Source organism: Nyctibius grandis, chromosome 5 (assembly GCF_013368605.1).
Source record: "Nyctibius grandis isolate bNycGra1 chromosome 5, bNycGra1.pri, whole genome shotgun sequence".
In the NCBI taxonomy this organism is placed as follows: Eukaryota; Metazoa; Chordata; class Aves; order Nyctibiiformes; family Nyctibiidae; genus Nyctibius; species Nyctibius grandis.
In genome coordinates this window covers 82,082,278-82,106,011 of record NC_090662.1, presented here as the reverse complement: position 1 = coordinate 82,106,011, position 23,734 = coordinate 82,082,278, and positions in this window count along the sequence as shown.

Below are 23,734 nucleotides of genomic sequence, written 5' to 3'. Positions count from 1 at the left end.
GTCATTTCATTAGTCAGAGCATTTCATGGGATTATTATTTCTTGTTTTCCTAGAAATGAGGGTGAGACATGATGCAGTTTGGCTGGCAGTCATCATAAAAAGGTTATCCTAGTTTTTTTGCAGAACAGCCCCACACAACTGGGTGAGTCCAAATGCATCTTATATCCACACTGATTCAACATCACCAGCTGCACATTCTACAGCTCTAGCAGAGGCCCTGTCCCAATGCAAGTGTTGTCATCAACATCAGTAGGAACGTCTGGTACCCTATCCTGTTCTCACTGCTAAAGCAGACTAACTCTAAACGTATAAGGTCTTCAGCATCCTGAATTTACGTTGACATTAGAGAATAACAAAGAGGTAATTTATTGGTTTGTACAATAACACAGAGCTTGGGCTATAAACCAGAAAGCCTAGGTAGTGCTACTGAAAGCTGGTGGGGTAAGCCTAATTCTTGGGTTGCTATAAAAATTGTTCTAAGGTGTTTATAAAGAAGCAACTTGGAAAAGAGAAAGGAAAATGGCAATTTATGTCAAAAATTACATTGTTTCTGACAGCTCAAGAGCAACATGATGCCAAATTCTTATGAAATCAGTCTTCTATCATATAAATACTAGGCAGTTTACTAATAGGTGTCTACTACAATCTACTGAATCAAATTAAAATGCCAAGACATTTGCACCTACATGTAACAAAAGGGAAGGGCGTAAAAATCAACATTATCATGAATAACTAAATTCTGACTAACATGTGGGCAGAGGAGGAGAGACAGTGCTATTTACAGAGTGTCTAGAGACAAAAGATTTCTAACAAAAAATACTGTGTCTGGCACAAGCAGATTCTCTAAGAAGTCATCTTAGCATATGAAAAATGACAGATCACAAACCTAAAAAACACTGTAACTTTTGCACAACAAATAATGATAGTTTATATTGTTATCTGCAAGCATGATTAACATCCAAACCACTGTATTTGTAGCTTTAAAATAAGTCAGTTCTTCCAAGAGGAAAACAATTAGAAACCATAACACCATGAGGGGAAAAAAAAGTGCAGATAACTATGAATGCTAATTAAGAATATTTCTCTAAGCATCAATCCTGTTTGAAAAAGCTGCCACCTGTTTTCAGAAGGAATATCATATTAATTAAAACACCAAGCAGAATTCAAGTTAGAATTGCATAAAAAAAGAATAATATTGAATATAAGCCAGAGGTTAAGACTGTAAGAGTTTAATAAAGAAAAACAGATACAAAGAACAAGCTATTGCCAATATTGTTAGGAATAAAAGGAATAAGATTTTTTCCTGAGTAAACCAAAGCTGCAGGAATTCTGCTAGTGATGCATTACTAGAGGGAAATCTTGGCTTTAGTAACAGTTAATTAAAAAGAGATCAATAAGCACTTCTGTTGTGTATCTGGGAAGAGACAGATGTTTGGTCTAGGTGAGACTACTAAATATTTCCATATCAAGAACAATTTAGGATGACATGAATGAGTTGACACTAAGTTTGATATTTGCAATTCTGTGTAATTTGTCTCCAGTTATTTTAGAAGAGCTGTCTGGAAGAATATATATCCTTTTTTCAGTTTGTTGGGAAACTATGGCAGCTTTCAGAAGACCTGAAGAAATCTAAGGACATTTTTAGAGGTAAATGAGATAATCCAGGTAATTATAAACTTGTGAGCATGATGTGGATCTGGAGAAAGTTAATGGAATGGTTAATATAGAATCCAATTAATAAATAATTAAGGAGAGTAATATCCTGTGGGCTTATGGTAAAGTAAATTTTATTTCTCTCAGTCTTGTTGTTGATGAAGGTAGCTTAAAATAGTAATAATATAGTAGATTTCTGTAAATACCTCACTTGGTAGCATGCAATTTGACGAGGCAGTGAGAATGATGCATTAAAAAAAGCATACCAGTTATGGTAGACTAACTCAGATGGGAAATAAGATGCATGTTTTCTGAAAAGTACAGTTTTGCTAGTAATTGAGTATATGCAGCATTACTCATAATTTTTTAATCAGTCCTATATGTAGAAATCTAGAAGCTTTTCAGGGAGGGGAAGATTTATTAAATTATGTCCAATAGAACTGGCAACAATGAAATTGGCATTTTAATCTAAGTCTTGTAATGCTTGTATTTTATTAAGTGCCAGCTGGGAAGATCAGAGCGAGAGACTACAACACTACAGCCACACATCAAAGGCCAGGAGAGCGACAGAATCCATGTATACGTATACATATATACATCTTTGTGATGACAGGGAAATGCTCCGATATTGTAACTACTGCTTCAGTGATCATTAAACTGAATACAACCATTTTCAGAAGGACAGATATACAACTAACCATGCACTACTTGACCATTCTGAAATTTTTTTTTACATGCTGTTGTCTGACTAAAGCAGTCATATTTAGTGCAGTAGCATGAGGACATCTCTGAGCTATTAGAGCTCAATCAGCCAGGTGGAAGACATGGGCAGGAGAACAGGTGGTACACTAAAAGAAATTGCCCAGATCATACAAAGTATTTCCTAATGCTAGGCCACAGGATAGAGATGATAGAAACATGGTAATTAAAATAGTATTCAGCTAGATCACTGTTATGGTTATTATTAGTCAAGACTGACAAGGCACTTTAAAATTAGAGAATTACATTTGAAGGAAAGAGGAAAGGTAGATTTGGTTACAGTTTCTTTTTTTTTTTTTTTTTTAAATAAAATTTGAGGGCCTGGAGGCTAAGACATTAGGTTTTCTTTCTAGTTCTATAAATCGGCGATTAGAAGTGTGGTCTAATGCACCAATTTTATTTTTTAATGCACCATTTTAAGCTTATTTGTGGTCACTGTGTAGGGAAGGAGAATGCCCATCCTTTTCCATATCCTTTGAGATTCCCAGCCTCACACCGCCTCCTCCCTTCTGCTAGCAATCACAAGTATCTCTGCAGCTACATCATAAAGTAGACTAAAGAAATGGCTGAGGAATCACAGTTTTAGAGGCTTTTTTTTCACTCTGTTTCAACATGTCTACTATGAAATAGAAGAAATGGTCCTTACTCATGTTTATGAAGTGCTTTGCTATCTTTTCACAGAATAAGGATTATGTTAAGAATATTGCCTTCCCTTGCAGAAGATGCAACAATGAATGATTCAAAGACAGCAACACCCAAAGGAAAGGTGCTGTAATGTTATGATCAAGGAGAACAGACATTAATATGAGACACAGCAGGTGGGTGGCTTTTTGTTTCTGCTGACAAAGAACCAGCAATTGCATTGTAACTTCTAATCTCACCACTACTGCAGAAACTGAACTTGTTTGCCTTTAACCTCCCTCCTTACCACAGCGGATTTAGGCACAGGGACCAGATATATGTACCAGATCATTACGCCAGATTTTACTTTTTACTTACACACTGTGACATTTTTGCTCTTACTCTGGTGCTACGTACATTGCTTTGGTTATCCTTATAGTTTTATCTAGCTGTCTTTTCTTGAAGGGAATCAGTGAATCATTGGAAAGAGAAGCTCCCAAGAGAAATAACCATTTCATGTGGCAAGATTTTTATGTAGAAATAATTTTCCCCTCACTTTGAAGGAAAAGAAAAGTAATGCTTAGAAGAGATGTTTGAAAAACATTGCACATTTTGCATTTTTTGGTTATTAGAAAGAACAAAAGGAGCTAGCAAGAGAATGTATTAAATACATCAGTACTACCTCACAAGTTAGCTCTCTGTATAGCAAAACAGAAAATAAGGCGATTCAAGAGATCATTCAATCCATTTCTGTCACTGGATTAAGTACATTTAAACCACTCTTAGCAGAAAGTTCACAGAATCTCCACCACCAGAGGGGTTTTCCAGCCTCCTCAGGCAATTTCTTTCCGCTGTTCCTATAACTTCACAGCTACAAAGGTTCTCCTATGTCTAACTTGCAGCTCCTTTGCTTTGATTCAAGCCCATCCTATCCCCAGAGGAGCTGGAGAACGATTTACCTACAGATACAAAGAGAGGTGTAACCAGTGTATCAGTCTTTAATTAATACATAAAAAAAGTGCTATCACATCTTCACTCAGCCTCTTCTTAGGCTAACAACTTCCACTACTTACAATCTTTCCTTAAAAAAACGTATTTGCTAAACCTCCTATATCTCCTCTTAAATCTGGCTCTACACTTTATGGCAAGGTTGTGTGTGTAACTTTAGTGTCATTTTGTTTTCAGTTGTTTATATTTTCTTAGTACCCAGAAGGTCCGAATAAATACCGCCATAGTGCCAAGTCTTCCAAGGTAAATAAAATTACAGCATTACAAAAGTGCAGAGAGCCATAGAGCTTCTGCTAATTCTCACACCAAAAGATACATAGGTATATCACTGTTATACCAAGATAGGTACATCTACATACAGACATAACTATATAGGTAAAAAAATACCACCACATGTGACATAACTGAGGATGACTACCTCTTTTCACACTAATGTCCAGCAGGCCTTCCAATCTTAGTGAGTACCAGTGACGTGGCCCTGGGAAATCCTGCCACAGCAACAGTTGCAGTGATGGGCTTCCCTCCACTTTTTCACCTATTCTCTCGCGACATGGTCATCTTTCACAATTATGATTAAATGCTACCTAGAAAAGCTCAGATTTCCATAATCTCTTATTGCCCAGTCTCCTCCTGGAAAACACCCTCGCTAACCACAGACACATCAGCTTTGCTGCACTTCCTACATCGCTGGGACGAGGAGGATCACCAGCAGGGAAATGGTGTCCTCTCAACCTATTTGCTCATCTGAAGATAACAGACAACACTGGTCGCATTGTGGCAGCAGTAAAGGGACGCATAATGTGGCCAAGACAATCCCAGTGGTGTAGAAAGCTGTTTAAAATTAGATGGAAAAGAGAAGGCTGTGATCAAAATGTAACTTCTAGTCCAGCTCTGTTCACTTCTCACGTTAAAACAAGCTTAAAAATGCATCTAGTATGAGTCCATGAATGCTATTACAATGAAATTACAGTCTTATTACAAAGGCAGCAATGTAATCGGCATGAAAGAAAACCTGATTATTAAGAAAACGTGTGGTTTCACACTGCAATAACCTCAAGAAAATACTTACCAAAAACAGATACTAGTTTTCAGTTGACAGTTGTCTTACTTAAAATGTTTGAAACAACCTATGAAAAGGAAAACCTTTTGGATTAACATTACTCAGTGTCTCTTCCCTAAAAACATCTTACTACACATATGCTTGAAGTTAAGCATGTGTAAGTCTCTACACAACTGCAGACAAAGCATTGCAGTTAGGGTTTTAGTATTGCTAAAGATGAGCAAATTTATATTACACTAACTTGGTCATTGAATTCTTCCCCCTTATTTTACAAATCTTAAAAATGAATATATGAACTACTTTGTTTTATTTCACCCCCCCATTTATTATTTCCCCCAGCTATTCTCCAAACAGTTACGAACAGACAACATGCATGAGTCCTGAAAAATAAACCTATTAAGTACAGCCTGAAGACCATCTTGTGAACTTCAAGCAGTTATTAATAGGACAAGGCCAAGAAACCTGTACATGCTACAACCGTCAATGCCGCTCATTCATCTCTTGCCTCCTTTACCCCTTCCCTTTTTCACCAAAACATTTAGTCAGCCATTGCAACCTGTCCTACACCTACATCCCAAGAGACACATCATATGCATGCAAGTTGGAAATGAATTTTAGCAGTTCCTACCCTGACTACGCAGTACATTGCGCAGTACAATCTGATACAGATGTTAAAAGATTCCTCTATTAAATTAATTTTAGAGAATCAGTGGTACATTCAGGCCTTTTAAGCGCAAAATTTAACTGATGAGAAACTTCCCTAAGATAGCACAAAATCTTTACTGACAGCCAAATTCCTCACTGTCTCCACAGCAAAACTGAAGATAAAGATATTACTATATTGTAGCTGTAGTGCAAATAAACTTTAGCTAATCAATTTCTTGCTGCAATTCATTACATATTTGCATTTGGTAGGATAAATATTTGATTACTGTATTTATTGCTGATGAAGGTAAAAAAGTTTTAGATTGTTGTCTGTCCTACAACTGGCCCTTCACTGTATACATTAGATCTCATTTTGGGGAAAAATACCTAAATTACTTTGGGGAGACAGTCAGATACGTAAAAATAACAGCTGCAGTGGTGATGATTTACTGACACTGATAACTAACTTCAGCTACAAGTTAGTGGCAACTTTCTCACTTCTCATAAGCAAAATTCCTTTGGCAGCCAAGAGCTGCAACCTTTCCTAATGGCCTGAACATCACTTAGTTTTGTTAAGAGACTGAAATATTCCCATAGTCTCATTTGCATGTACTGCATCAGCATGAGTGCAGGCAGCTGACAAAGATTTGTTGTAGTCATCCAGAATCCTTATTTTTAATGAACTAAACTCAGTTCAGCTGTATACCTGGATTATTGAGTCAAACAAGGCAGCTGAGTGATTTTGTGCAACCAACTTCTAAGATTAGCCAGCTGTGTAAGCTGAAACAAGTGCTTCATTAATGAATTAATAAATAAATCTAGTGAAATGAAACTACGAAGTCTGGTCTATTCATGGAACAAAGTAATCTGAAACAACTGAATTTTGACTCTGAAATGATGAATGCTCTTGGTCTCCCATGAGGCAGGAATGATAAGGAAACATACATAGTTTTGTAAGAATTTTCTAAGAGACCTTGAGAGGAGGACAGGATTAATTTTAAAGTGATTACAAATCTCTATTGTTAATCAAGTTATCATTTCGGCTTTTAAGAAATGCAAAGCTCTTCCCTAGGGAAACTTAAGCTTGTGTTTTTGAGCTGCTTTCAGTATAGAACCAGAGACAAGGTACTTTAATTTAAAATATTACAATTTCCAAGTCTTAAATTAATAATGTAAATTCTACTAGTTTATTGGAAACAGTTTGTTCATGTAATTTTAAGGTGTTATTGAGAAATAAAAGAAGTTATGAAGGTAAGATTAGAGGTTTCATAACAGGCATGTTTTAAAAAACCCCCAAATATAACAGACAAATATTGCTCATTTCCGTAGTACAGCATAGGTCTAAAACCACCTATAGTCTCGATGGGAACACTTTTGATATATTTTCCTTTCAAAATGGGCTTTTCTGAAAAAATAAACCTTCCTGTGAAAAGTCTGTTGACATCTAAATTTTATTTCATTCTCACGTTCTTAAACATCGTTAATCATTATCTGTATCTAAACAGATTGGTTTCTAACCATCCATCACTCTGGGTTTATAAAACAGTTTCAAAAATTATTTTGCTCAAAATTGAAAAAATATGAGGAGTAAGTTAGGCAAAAGTTAAAGCGGACTCAGGAAAAAGGATTAATTTAAACATGTCAAATTCAAAGGACTTCAGAATTCTCATTAATACTTTTTTCCTCTTTCCATCAACTTGAGAAAGGATGTTTCCTTTTACAAATATGAATTACTACTCCATTCCTTTACAATCTAATTAAACATTCCAAGCCTCTGTATGGGTACCAAGATGTACTTTAACTCTGGCTAACGACTAGGCATCAATCCTTGCAAAGTTATTACCTTAAGTGTGCCCTGTCTTATAGTATCAGAGCAAGTGCTTTCTAAAAGGCTCTAAAATGGTTTTCTGGCCAGCGAGTATTGAAATGATAACTTGTGTTCCTGCTCAAAAATGTCACTATACTATTTAACACATTTTAAAACCAGGATACATTGCAATGGGAAAACCAGCTAATTTTGCTGGCACAGTTAGCTAAGCCAGGGAAGGGTGCAACCCCTGATTAATGTAGCAGTGCTGGAAGAAGCTGCCAGTTGTGGTTAAACTGTCAAAAATACTTTTTTTTTTTTCCCCCTCATGAGGATCATTTTACTATGCCAACACAATGTGTAGCTCATCTGACATAGACGGATCTGCACTACAAGTATTTTGGCAATATCATTCCAACTTTCCTAAGGAAAACATCTCAACGTGCACTGCAAGCCAGTTCTAAATGTGAACTGAAAGCTGTCCTAATGCAGATCTACGTGTAGTTTCATCTACCCTATGAAGAAATATAAGTTGCTCCCAGTATTTACGTTGGTTCATCTAGAACCAGTCTTTATATTACAGAGTAGCGTTGATATACCCTTAGCACTGGCAGCAACAGGGCTTATGAGAAATAAAATGGCCCACGTAGTCACCTGGGGTGAACTGCCAAAATGCTGTACTTAATCTACCGTGTCCACCTGTGTGGTGGTGGGTCTTGTTTCTGGGATGGGTTGGCTCTTGTACGAATTTGTTCAAAGTGCAAAACGTTTTCACTTTTGGAATCTGAAACTAGCCATCAGCGTTCCCTTAAGAGGCAACTAACTCTTTGGATGCCAGGAAACATTTTGGTCAAATCTTGCTCAGTCTCTCATTAAAGATAATGATGAAAAACACTCATCAAAGTAAACTGAGAACTGGCCTTCCTCCTTAAAACATCTGCGATGGTATATTCAGATGTTTCATATACTGAAATATTTCTTAGTAACATCACAAATGAAGGCTGTTCCTAAAGCAGACTAGAACAGGATAAGGAGCTGTCACTGCATCAGCTAAGGAAAAAGGAAACTGTGTGGGAGCCCTGAACCAACAAATGTTGGAGAGAAAAACTGTATGGTAGAAGATGGTAGGAACTTCCTTGCATCTGTCCTTTTGCCTCATTCCTGTTAAACACACCAGCTTCACACTGCAGCAGAAAATGCCATTTTTCACAATTATACACTTAAAGACTACATTAAAAAGCTGGTTTTAACAGCACTACGTGCCTGTGCTACCGCAACCATCTTAGCTCATAGCCATTCTAATTAAAAAACCTAAATTTTGGAGCCCCAAGAACACTGAATTGTTAATAAGAACTTCATTTTGAAAGTTACAAGGCAGCAGAACCAAGAAAAATGCTAGTGAATCCTTTGTCCTCTCCTCTTAGGCAGAAATACTTGCAGGACAAAAGAAAGGACAATTTTTAGTCGTCAGAACAGCAGGTGTGGAGGTTGCCAAGCAGAAGGAAAAAAGGCATGCAGAGCAACAGAAAAGTGGCTTGCAATAATTTTTTTTTTTTGAGCATGCATTTTTGGAACTGAAAAACCAAGTAAAGCTGTGCTGCTGGTCATGACACCACAGGCCCCAATCTTTTGTTTCACATCCTTTGTTTTACAGGATGTAAAAAATGTTAATTATGTCTAGCTTGGGGTTTCTGCAGATTTTTTGCTGTGCACAGAGGTAGGTGCAAGGGAAGCTACTTGAAGAGACTTGTCTAGAATTCCACAGAAATCCTGTTTCCTGACCTCACATGGATCAAGCATTGAACACCCCCCTCCCATGGAACCCCGTGGAGTTCAGCAAAAATACAGGAATGTACCAGAAGCATTACCCGCAGATTGAAACCACAATTCATTTAGAAGTTGCTTCCTTTGTTTAATATTTATTTGTACCTGCTCAGAGGGCAGGCATACATCATACACACAGAGCATACTCTGCAGTGTTCCAAGTACTACAATAGTACCTGTGAAGCCTAGTCATGAGCCACTGACATCAACACTATACTTTGCTCCACACAGCCACGTTACCTAGCAAATGGCTTCCACATGAAACACTTGCCATTTATATGTTTATAATTACAGTAGTACACAGAGAACAATCTGTATGGAAGAGATGCTGGAAAGAGGCTCTGAAAGCCTCATGTGCAGGCAGGCAGGGAGTGAAGCTCAGCTCACACCCAAAACAGGTTCTGGCCTGGTATTCTGGGTCATTCCAGCACAAAGCTGGCACTGATTGCATGTGACCTATATGTATGCTTCTCTCTGCATAGTTACTAGAATAGCTCACTTTGTTGAAAAATTCCAATAAATAGGGATTAATTTTACATTTCTGAACAGTGAAACTTAAAGGTAAAATTTAAACACCTCAAGACTATAACTGCACTAAGTGCCATTATGAAGACCGATGAATATGGTTGGCTTCAATCATGGAGCTAAGTCCCATTGGATTCAGCTGGCTGCAAAATTATGTCACTACTAAAAAATAAGGTTTTACTGTCAAGTACACTTAAAGCACAATTTCACCTTTGCTTGGCACATGTTCAAGTCTAGTAGGAAATCAATGTTCTACACTACACACTGGAGACTGTAGAACAATCACCCCACATCCCTATCAACAGAAAACGACTGTGAAACACAGGCTCATGACTACAAAGCAACCGACTGAGGAATTACCACCCTTGTGGATGTGTCAGCCCCTGAGCTGACAACTACGCTCTACGGTGGGACACAAAGTACTCCTAAAAAAATTTACCCATCTTTCTGTAAGCCAGTATTATGTTTCTAGTTTCAGCATCCTTCAGCATCCTTCTAAATCCAACTTACCTCAGCATGTGCTAACAGTAGGCACCTTATAACTTGCAGATGTAAAGTACACATAGTCTCACATAAAATAAGCACGACCCAGCCGTGTATTTTTATTCAGCTCAATTATTTTATGCTATGTAAGTTTCCTCTACATAGAGAAGGGCATTTATTTCTACATCTTGCGCAAAGTAAGTTTACCACAGTGTTTTGATTAGCTCCTTAGCTAACTTATAATTAAGTTTCAGGGTAAAATACCGGCTTTACTGAGGTGAGAGTTTTCGCTTGAAGTCAACAGAATCAGCTTTTTACATCAGATGCTCACAACTGTAGTAACAAACCACTACTTGTCTTCTGGTTGCAGTACCCAATAGGTCCATTTGACAGAACTTTCTGAAATGGTTCCTCTGACAGTGACATTCATTTCCTATTACCTTACAGACCAGTATAGAGGATGCCATCAACAGAACATAAAAAGTCCAAATAATTCATATGTAAGGACGAAAGTATGGCATTCATCATATATGTTACAGAGTAAAGAGATTACTAGCAAGCAATATTGTGGTCATGCAGTCCATTTCTTCTCCCAGACATTTTAGAGTCTAAACAAATGAAAAAAGACAAGTGGAGAGGTAGCACTATTTGTATTTTACAGAAAAGCTGACGCCCAGGGCAGTTACAGTCATAAAGGAAGAATACATCAGATTTGAGAACTGTATATCAAGTTTCTAGGTCTAATGCCTTTAACAGGAAACACTGATTAAAAATGCCATGCTCCTGTGAAACCTCACCAGGTTAGGGGAAAAAAAAAGACCCATTACCTATGAGAATATAAACTCACGTGATGTTTAAATTATTTTCACAAAGTTTACATACAAAAAGAGAGCATGGCTAGGTAATTCTGCTGTACCCTATTTAGTAATGGTCAACTCTGAAGTCATTATAAGCCATAGTGATGCCTTCTGTACCAGTTAAGTTGGAAAGTGGCAGTCAGAAGTCTAATTTACGACTTTCTGACGGGAATTAGATGCCAGCCACTATATCTTTGACATACTCCTACAAAGTCTCTGACCCAAAGAACTTAAAAGAGAATTATCTAACCTATGTATAATTAAATACACACCTCAATTTATTAAAAGATTGTGATGAGAGGATACAGGGATACCAATATCACTTCGATCCATCCTTGCAGAAAACAAGCTTAGGTATCTTTGAAGGGTCAGACTTAACCTCTACATTCAGAGTTATTGAGGAACAGGACACAACTTGGACATGTTAAAGAAGCGAAACAAGAATGTAGAGCTTTAAATCACAAGAATGATTTTGAAAATGAGATGCTTTGTTTCTGGAAATTCTGGATGAATAACTGCATTTCCTCTCTGCAATAATACCACATTATATGCATTACCTCATCAAAGTCTATATAAAGAATCCCTTATTGGCACAGGGAACAGTTTTTCACAGTCTAGTCCCAATGACCCATTATTTTGGGTATTTTAGCAATATGAAACTAGTTACATTTGCTAAGTGACAATCTTCTTATCCTGTAATACAGATAGTTTTAGCTATTTTGCTTGGATGGGGAACACAGAAAACCTATCATAAAACATATGACAAAAAAAAAAAGCTGGTGCTACAGCATCTAAGGCAGAGGGGCACAACATGCATGCAAATTTTATGAGCAGAGTATTGTTTTAATCCTAGTATCTCAATGCATTTGCAAGGTCTGTTCCCAAACATCGTATCTATTGTAACAAAATTTTTTTTACACTCTTGTCTAATAAAAATAGAATCCTTTTGGCAGCCATCACAGATGCTCATTCTGCAGTGATTTTCTTCTCACTAACCATAAGGCCTTTGATGCCCACTATGTAATACATTTATCAGTGTGGATGAAGTCATATACTCCAGCCAATCAATTGTGTTTTGGAACAGTAAATTACATACAAAATATAACAAATTATGAAATCCTTAGAACTCAAATGTAGCTGACCTGAATCTAATGGAGTCTGTGAAGATCAGAGCAACTTTTTATGTTTAGGATTAACCCACTTCAGCTATGGGTTCCAAACCTGAATTCCAGCCTTCCCCCAAACAAAGCGGTCTGATACAGAGAAAGAAGGATTGAAATCTGCCTTATTTTACCTGGAATTACAACTCACAGAGACATCTCTGGAAAACTCTGAGGGAAAGATGGCTAATATTTCAAGAGGCAAAGGAGGGGATGAGAGAGAAACTAAGTGACAGCATAATGGAAAATGGGGTCATCCAAGTAACAAAATAGCAGCCAGAGGCATAAGTTATTTCTCCCCTCCTGTATAACCTTATTCTATTCCTTCCCATCTCCTACCTCCTTCAGCTGCTTAAATCATGATTTAGTCCCTCCAGTCAAAATGGTGGGAACAGAAATAACCAGATTACTTCCAAAGAACCCTTCCTGTTCTTGAATTTTATTCTGCTTTCTAGTTGCCTCTAAAATCCTTCTCTACGTCCCCATCATCTCTAAGTTCACTGACACATCATCTTTTCTAGCCCAAAATCAAAGTCAGCAGACCATTCCTCAGCTTCCTTGGTAATCAACTGTCTTCTGCACTATTAAACATAATGCTTTGGTTTGTGGTATTTGAGAAAAGGTCATATATTACTCTGTATTCTCCTTGTTGTCCTATTTTCTCTCTCCAAAAAAAAAAAAATCTTCCTCTTGGTTAATGCCCTTGCCCCTGAATCCTCATGTTTTAATACTTAGACTTCAACATCAGTTAAAAGGGTAAGCATAGACTGCAGCATGTTTTGGTGTACTTTGTGTCATGGAATTACCATCTAGGATTACTGTCCTATTCAGGCACCACAACAATGGTAAAGGAGGCTTTTCCGCCTGCATAGTCAGTGCATCAGCTGTTGTAGCCATAAGACAAACCAACTTTTAAATATGTTGTCAAGAAGTTTTGCTTTAAGAAAATAATCTAGATTTGTAGTTATAGCAAAATATAGCAAATAAACACAGCTCTCCTAAGAAGGTTTAGCCAATCTAAGGTCTTTCATGCAAAGATATAATTTATTCTTATTTAGCATCTTATCCATCCTACACTAACACAATAGAAAAATTTTAATTGACCTGGCCACAATACTGAAAAATTTCTAAGCATTGAAATCTTACTGATTACAGGAAATCATCTGCCCAAAGAATGGTTTACACAGCTTTCAAAAGCCAGAATAATACCTTATTCCATGTGGATGAATTTTGAGGGTTTCTTCCTCCTCTTCTTTGCACTGAGACACTGTTAACCTTGCTGCCTCATCCTAAAATGTGTATTCATGACAGATTCAAACATACCAGACGTAAAACTATAGCCTAACCACTGGAACTGCATTAGGGTTTGGCTTTTGTGTGCTTCGGGTTTTTTTGTTGTTTTTTTTTGTTGGTTGTTTGTTTGGTTTGTTTTTTTTCCCTTTCTTTCCAGGTAGCATTACACCTTGCTACAACTGCTAGAACTTTAGTTTAATCATCCTAGTTTTCTGCTTACTGGCAAGGCTGGTAGCACTATCAGATAGCTATACGCTAGACAGTTAAGTTCAGCTCTGTTCTTTTAAGCCAGTTGTCTAAATTTCTTTCACATGTAGTTTAACTCCTAAGAATTTAAATAAGTTCTTCTTACGAAGTCTTCTTTGAGGAAAAGAACTGAGTTCTTGCTTGTTCATGGTGTAAATCAAAATAGGACATTTTGATTATACTGCATGCACCAAAAATTAAGTTTTATAACAAGAATAATCATTTATAAAGTCAGCTAAAAATGACTTTTTAAAATGAGAAATGTTTCACATTCTAGATGTAGACATTTGAGAACAGAAAAAAATCCCAAAATTTTATTCTAGAAACATACAAAAACTTATTTTATTTCTCTCTAATTTACAGAGCAAGAGAAATACACACCATCCTAGGTCAAATGAAACATTCTGGGTTGATTTAACAGTTGTGGGGTTTTTTCCTCCTTAAAAAGGCAAAAACATTTCTGTTTAACCTTATTTAATGTCATTCTGTTCCTCATACAATGTGCTTTAATTTTTCCATATGGCCACTGACTCAGAAATCTACTTCTAATGCCAATTTCATTACACTGAAGTCAATGACAAAAGTTTCACTACAAGAACACAAAATGGAAGTTTTGATTCTTAACAGTAGATTTTTAGAGATATTTCAGTAGGTTACAAGAGGCTACAGTGAAATTCCTACAGAAAATTTGGCTGTCATATCAGTCATAGGTCAAATCCAGTTTTCCTTCTAGAGAACAGACTCCTAGATATTTGAAAGTGGACATGAGCAGAAGTTTGTCTTAGAGGTAAATTTCTTCTATATCCCTTTCAATTAGAGGCTTATAATATTCTGAAGAAAAAATTTACTCCCGAAAAGTCATTATGTAATTATCACAACAGTGAATATTTCAGTTATTTCATTGTTCCTATAAATGTCTTCTCTTCTCTGGAGCTCTTATCAGCATGGATATCTTCTAGCTCAATGACTTCCATTGATTAGTTGTAAATAAATAGTAAATGCTGTTGGACCAGCTTAACATCCTCTTATTCTTGTATTACAAGAGGGCTGATCTTCCCTTGCTGTATAGCTTCTAATTTTAGATGTCCTTTTGCATCCCACCTTCTGACAAACAGTTTCAATCTTTTCAATATTCTCTCTGGAGCTTGTCTTGTACCACTTGTCATGTGAGAAATACAGGAGAAACTCAAGCGTCCTTGATTAGGAAGCTAGAATTACCTTTTAATAAGACTTGGATCATAATACTTGTTTCAAAATTGCACTTCGAAAATGAAAGAGTATTGAAACACCAATTACTTTGAAGAAGTAAGGAAATGGTTTCAGAATGTTTTAGAGTGATGTTTACATAGCTTAAAAATTGTGTTTTCTTTGAGAAGGTACATCACAGTAGTTCAGAAACCCTGCCAATTAGGAACACCATCCAGTGTGTTTCACCATACAAAAAGTCAGTTTAAATGAGGCCTTGTTCTTAACGTGATATACTTCTAGCTAAGAGCTGTTTACTCTGCTTTGGGGTCATATAGAATACCTCGATAGTATACTGAAAATGCCAAACAAAAAGGGTAAAACTGCAACTTCATCTTGCTCATAAGCTCTAAACATAGCAGCTTCTGAAGGCACTTCTGAACAGATGAATTCCCAAAGCAAAGCATGCATTTCATCATCTTCCTCATATTACAAAGTAATTAATAATTGGGAAGGCCATTCTAACTTAGAGAAATACCTCTCCCTCTCTCTCTCTAAAAAAAACCAACCCTCACCTTGAAGTACAGCACCAATTAAGAAAGAATTTAAGAAAAATCACCCTTTAGGAAAGCATTTCTCAGTTAATCAGGCTTGCAGCTTGAAATTGCAACACTGTGGGCATGGAGTTCCACGTAATCCTTTGCAGAAAGGTTCCAGGCTAGGCATCTGCACTGCAACTGACTTCCAATGTCATAAACCTTCACAAATGGGCTCTTCAAATGAAGACTACTGCAAAATATGCTCAAGAGATGACACCAAAGTTCATCTGAAGAAGCGATAATCATCTTCAGGGAAACCAAGAGATAGCAATGCGAACTTCAAAAACCACAGTTTGCTCCCTTGCAGGGCACAGTCATTTGATAATTAATAAAGGTAAAAGTTGCAAAAAGCACACATTTAAGAATCGCTGATGCATATGAAAGAGTAAGCCTATTTGTTTATCTAGTAGAAAAATACCTGGGATCTTCAAGTAGATAAAGCAAACCATAAAGAAATCCAGAAGACATTCTTAAAGTAAGCAGAAAGGAAAACTGTCTAGGAATTAAGACAAATACGACAATTAATGTTTACAACCGAAAAAGCAATTAGAAAAGCCAAAGCAGCCACGTATGTGATAGCAATACATAGACTTCTGAACTCACAATCTCCGACTGCAAAATGCGTGCAATACAAGACAAACAGATGCACTTAAGAGACCTGTGGGGATATCATCTCAATGAACTTGAAACAAGCTGTTAATAAAGCACTGTCTCAATTGCAACTGTATATTACAGCCAGTTCAGAAGAACACCCACATGAAGGGCTAACAAAGCATTTACAATTAAAATCATTCATTTAAAAATCCAGGCAGTCGTATTGGTGTGACAACCCACAGACATTTTCAAACTTCCTGTGGGAACAGAGTGATCGGCATGTTTTTAAAAGCCAATATTGCTACTAAAAAGGCAGCTCTCCCATGGTACATAGACAAGGTTCCAGAACAAGTCAGTGCTTGAAACTATAAGGATAACCAAAGCAATGTACGTAGCACCCGAGTAAGAGCAAAAATGTCACAGTGTGTAAGTAAAAAGTAAAATCTGGCGTAATGATCTGGTCAACCTGAGACAAGTGTTTGGGCTCTGTTGCTTGTCTTATAGGTGAAGGAGAACACGAGCCAACTGAATTCAGCCTTACTCAGCCTACGAGCATGTCAGCGGGTCTTTGAAACTACTCACATTGAGCAAACATCAGTACCACAAGGAACATTAGTGAAAACTTCCATCTTGGTCTCATAACAACAGAAAAGCATCCCCATCATCCATCTTTTCTCCAGTCAGGCTTCCCATTGTACTAATAAGCTACTAGCTAGCAGGAAAGCAGTATTTCCAAGACGGCTACAGAAAAACAGAATAGGGAACCAGCTGAGACATGCATGGTACATGAAAACACAAAACCCTTGAACATCGGGGCCTCCTACAGCACATCTCCTGGCTACAAAGGTAGGTCTTCCAGCATGTGAAGAAGTTTCTGGCAAAGCATGACCAGAGGTAGACAAAGGAAAATATGTGTGTGTGTCTGTATTTAAGAGAGAGAACGCAATGCAAGAAGTCTAAAAGTAATTTGGTTTTATTACAAGCAGTTACATAGTGGGCACTACAGCAAAAGCATTTCCACTATAATGAATCTATCAACCTGCCAACACTACGCTGCAGCACCTAATTAGCCTGATACTTTTTTATCCACCTTGCACCATATTTCAATTTGTCTTTGTAGTTGGAGCGTGAAAAACATTCTGGAAACGTTTGTTGTACCCTAAGAAAAAAAAACAAACAAACAAAACACATGAGCCTTAAATACTGATCTAATACCACATATATTTATGTCACCTATTTTTACTACTACGAGGCAGACTAAAGCTTCTTTGCTTTTAATAAAGTTTATTATTGAAAATAAAAACTCCTTGTATATTCTGTATAATTCATATCGTTCTGTCATGCAAACACATCATTAAGATTGTTCATTTGTATGACGATGAACATGTTTATTCTCCCATTGGCTCAGTGCTATGAGACAACTAATGCACCCTAAAGCTACTCGTAATAGAACTCAGAAAATGAATACTTCAGCCCTTCAGAACTTTCTTACAGGAAAAAGGTAATCAGATAATTAAAGAAAGCTGTTTTTCATTGGAAAATCAGCAGTTTTACAACACAAAATAACTACCAGTGCAAACATTAATATTTTCTCCACTGTTACAAAACGGATTCAATGTGAAGGTGTGCATACAGATAATTTCCATATATTTAAGCACAGTCTGCAGAAATACATAATAACCACTACAGTGTTGACACATCACTGTAAGCGCACCCTCCCTCCCCATACCGTTACAGTCCTGTCATAGTATTGCAATACATGAGTATCAATGCAACCCTCTGTTCAGGGTTTGCAGAGTGAGAGCCAGATTGACAAAATCAAAAATCCGACTTCTCTTAACAGACCTGGACCTATGTCTTCACTCATTTAAGAATAAGCCTGTTAAAGATTAAAATAATTCTATCATTAATTACAAGCTGCATGACTTCTGTTCAAACACTAGGAAGTTCTACTTCTGGAGAACAATTGATGTAAAAGTGATTTCCCCCTGTTATTTGAAAGATTTCTGTAGCATTTTCAGACAAGGTATTTTCAGACATTCGTGTTAAGTGACAAGGAATATTCTTGGCTGTTAATATTCTTTTTCTTCTGAAGGGTTTTAAATTTGACAGGTAGAGTCACATATGCCATATATCATATGTACCACGTATGCCATGTACCATATCTATGACATCCTATGGATCATATATCAGATACGTGATAATGTACTTATCGTACACGTTGTATATGCCGCATATTGTACACATCACATATGCCATATATTACATTGCATGTATCGCACATGCCATATATGCTGCATATCCTATATGCTATATTATGCATATCGATCATGCCATATATGCTGCATATCGCATATGCTATATTATGCGTATCGTGCATGCCATGTCATGTGCTGCATATCGCATGTCATATTGCGCATATTTTACCTGTCGTATATGCAGTATATCACATATGTGATATACTGCATATCGTACACGTCGTATATGCCGCATATTGTACACATCGCATATGCCATATACCACATATATTGCATGCATCGTGCACGTCATATATGCTGCATATCCCATATGCTACATTATGCATATTGTGCATGTGATATATCACATATGTGATATACTGCATATACGACAGGTAAAATATGCGCAATATGACATATGCGATACACAGCATATATAACACATACGATAAGTACAATATCACATTATACCATGCATACCATATGTGCCTCGTATATATGACATACATGTTTTATATGGCATATGAGACATATATAATATATGAAATATAGGGTACATATGAAATATAGGACACACATGAAATAACAGGACCTTGTTTTTTCATAAATCCTCATGAGATTAGTCACGTTTCACCAGAGTAACCTCTCCCATTGCCCGGACTTCTTGTGTGTTCACAGAAGGGCACAGAACAGGTTTAGAAAATCAGGAGCGAGTCAGAACCTTGTGCAGTCCTGAAGCTTAGCTGACCAGCACAGCAATGATTTTCACTATCACAATGCACACTTTGTGTTCAGTGTAATAAAAACTTTAAATATTGGCAAGTTCATGAAGGTTCTTCCAAAGATCTTCTTGATCTTCTTGAATTAAGCTAGAAATCATAGTACATTGTCTCAAGCTGCTACATGTGACAAATGAGATTTTCAAACCCACTAAAATATGTTTTATAACCTATTCCAAAAGCCTTTTTACTGTCTTTCAGTAAAAATGACCTATTAACTATGCTGAAACATAGTGCACGACATAAATGGAAACAAGAAACTAATATGAGATAGGATATTGATGAAAATGAAGAGCGAGAATACGGACCAACGACTGAGAAAGCCTCTTAGCAACAAGGTACAGGAATGAAAAGAACGCTGCACATATCAAGCAAGTTTATGCAAAACATAGGCCAGAGTTCAACTGAGCAAGTATCTGTCTTCAGGTAATAAAAGCACATTTCTTTCAGGTGTTTAGGAAAATGTACTTAGTTAAAAATGTTAGTGCTTACTCACTACTGATAACTGGACTACCAGGTACGGGGAAGGCATTTTTGAACACTGTAATGGTTAAAAGAGTTTTCTGCCCTAAATACACTTTGAAACTAAAACCAGTTGTGCAGAATGAAAATTCAAAGCCTGTTCCAATTCTTTTAAGAATCAATGCAGCTAAGGAAGGACTTAAGTGAGAACAACTGGAAGACTAGTATCTTCTATTTCCATAGCAATCATCATATAATACTTCAGCACTGAGCAATGTTTTAAGTCACTTTACAAACTACCTGAAGAGAACAATTCCTTCAGCACTTCAAACACTGCCAGTTTTGTTACCCAGCGTCTTAGATTCAAATGACTCTGCTAACATCTACTTCATTTTACCCCACATCTACTTCATTGGTACCACACAACAGGCACCTTTGTGTGATCTTCACTGATCCCCTCTCCCCAATCTCCCATCTCCAAAAAATTTAAACGTTAACAACCATAACTAACCAATGAGAACAATCTACAGAATAAGATACTTAAAATCAATAAACAAAATATTAATTTACTTATTAGATTAACTAGCTAAACAATGCTGCACATACCTGTGAAGGGCCTTAATTGAAATGTCAGCCTTGCTATTGGAGGCAGCAGTGAATACACAAGGCTTGAGTTTTCTGTGCACTAGAGCTTTGCTGTCTCAGCTTGCTTTGCTTGTCTAAGATCAACTTCATGAAAAGGATGGACTGAGTATTTACTCAATATATTAAGAAAAGAGGGATACTGGGAACAAATCTTCTGGGTATGCTTACATTATCTAAAGTAGGGACTGCCTACTGGCCCATGATGATGGATTGACTAGCTGTGATCATTGCTCTTGCTTCCCATCTCTAGACACAGCCCTGTAAAGAGCCCAGCTCTTGTGAAAAAGACTGCTGTGCCCAATGCTTCCTTTCTAAAAAATAAAGTACAGAACGGTATTCTGGGAAGAAAACCAAACCAAAACAAACCACACCAGAATTACACTAGGACAAGAAATCTGTTGTCTATTCAACGCCTCTAGTAGAAGAGGGGCAAGTTAAGGGTCCCTAAGCAGAAATTCCCCTGGTAGATACTTGAACATTCCTGGGATGCATCTCGCCTATCTTTAAAAACTTTCTGCAGCACACAGATCTATATATATACTCAGTTCAATGGAGAAGTAAGCACTTTCTGCAAGCAAATCAGTATGAACACCTCCATTTGGAAGACTGTGCTGTTGGCTCCACTGAATGTGGAGTCATTTGGAAGAGTGCGCTGCTGACTTCACTGAATGACAACAGGTGGAGAGACCTCCATCGTCCACAAATACATCCAGTTTAATGAATCACATCCTACCTGAGACAGTTTTAAGAAACCTGATTTCTGAGAGCAGCTGATTGTCTTTTAGTCAAACCCAGCTAAGAGGGCCAACTATAGAACACCCTTACAGATAAATGAGGTCTTTGCACTGCCAAGAGACCAGGCTGTAACTACAATATAGAACAGAAACAGAGGAAGACCACCAGAAGATGCAGACTTGAACTTTCTTGAGGAAATGAGGATGTGTCAAGTGGAGCAAATCCAAGTATACAGTGGACAACTGCAAAGAACCCAAATTATTACAAGCAAAAGAAATCTGATACAGAAAGTTGCCTGTGGACCTATGGTGAACTGATAGCAAGAAAACTTCTTGCCATATGAAGAACAGATGCAGTGACTACAAGATGACTACTACTACATGTCACTTAAGCAAGAGCATGTAAGAACCAGAGCTTGCATAACATGAATGAGAACCATGTCAATAATAATTAATCCAAAAGCATGCTATTTAAGAGTTATGTACATGGTTTTAGAAGAAGACAGGCAAGACTATCAGCCTGAAATCAAACGAGTTGTTTATTACTTTTGTATTTGGCATACGAAAGTTGGCATGGTTAGCCAAATAATGACAACAAAACTTAAAAAAAATACTACAGGGAAAGAAGTTAAATTGAGGTTCAAGAGTATTTTGTTTTCACAATGGGAGAATATAGAATAAAATGTTTAAGTAAACGAACTGAGAAAGGTACAACACATAGCGATATGGTAGAGGAGGAATTACCCATCACTTGAGTTTAACCATGTTGCTCACTAGACAGGCCATATAAAACTGCTAATGCAGGGTCCAAGGACAATGTTAATGTGACACAGGAAGGAACAGAAGAGAGCTCAAAATTTCAAGCACTCCCTAGTTGTGCCTTAAGACACAGATTACAAGAGAAGTCTGTTGTCATATGGCTATTGGAATAACATGTAAAAGCAAAGAGTGAATGCACCTGCAGTATAAAAGAAGGCAGAACTTGGACATTGGCTGAGAAGAACCAATCAAATACATAGAAAGAGAATTAAGGTAGAAATATGGAGAGACAAATTATTTGAATTATTTTCTGTACCCTAGGCAGCCCAAGGTTACACTTAAAACTGTTAGAAAAACAGAATACCTTTATGGTACCCCTTAAGGGAATGTATTCTGTAGATTATTTTCCCAGCAAAGAAGGTAATTAAAGGAAAACCATAGGTATTTTGATGATATAAAAGGTTAATGCTGACAATGCTGATGTCTTAATCTAAAGGAAAGACCAAAAACACATGACTAGAGGCTCTGGAAAGAACCAGAATTTACAGGGTAAATTAAAGCAAGAAGCTAAATGCCCTAAAAATAAAAATAACATTAATACTATACTTGGAAATAGAGGCACCTCAAACTGTTCAGGTGACCACAAGGATGCCATGACAAAGGGCTACTGCAAAAATAACTCCATTTTCTTCAGCATCTGATCTCAGCTGCTATTGTTTGCTGTTGATTATGTTCAATGATTGTTCCATCTCCTTGAGATAAGCTCATGTGAAGACTAGCTAGACAGTAGTACTCTTAACTATTTTGTCTAGGCACACTCTGACTCCACAATGAACCAAATTCTTTTGCAACACCAGTAATCGAAATTAGCTTTCCCAAAGAGGTAATGATTACCCATACCCTAGCCAAGGTAAACACACAGGGAAGGAAAAAACCCTAAACATCTCACTGAAGACACTGCTAGTTTCCACATGGGCAAAACTTACGATTTACAGGGGAAGGAAGATTTGACAACCTTGAAGATTTTTCTTCTTGTTTTGTATTTTGTGAGGAGACACATCTTAAGATTGCCTTACACAAGAAGCCCAAGTACTGCATCCCTGAGGACACATACTCTAGTTTTAAAGCAGTCTGAATAAGCATGGGGAATTCAGATCACTTTGAAGGCCCCTTCTCTCAGCACCAAGGAGTCTAATTCCTACTGCTGACCAAAACACTGCGTAGTGAGCAAAAACCAAGTACCATTTATGCCTCAGAAACTTTAAACCCGTACAAGAAACATAGCATAAAGTCCTAGTGGAGAACTGCTTCACTGTTGTCAGTTGAGAAAAAACAAAAATCTACAGAACCACGATAACCACAGTGCATTTATTCTGTGAATGTTTCTGCTGTCAACCGATCAAGTACCTGACCATAGCATCATCCTGCTACCAAGATGCTGTGTTTCTAAGTTAACAGATTTTTGGTGGAGACCAACCTTTATCTCCTTCTTGTGACTCCAGGTCTCTTTTCCTCTTCATCTTGTGAACTTATCTTCTGGAACTGTGTGTTCTGCTCCTCCTGCTGCTGACCTTGATCCTGAAAACTAGTAAGGCAGACCTTCCACACTCCTGCTATCACTACTCCTCCATAACCTCATTTGGCTGTCAGGTTTTGCCCATTAAGTCCTTTAAAGACTCTGTGGCAGAAGGCAAAGAAATGCACAGCCTTAATAGAAGAGTTTCTTGACCAAATTTATTTTAGAGAACTTAGGAGTTCCAATTCTACGAAACTATGACAAGCCCCAAGACATACATTCC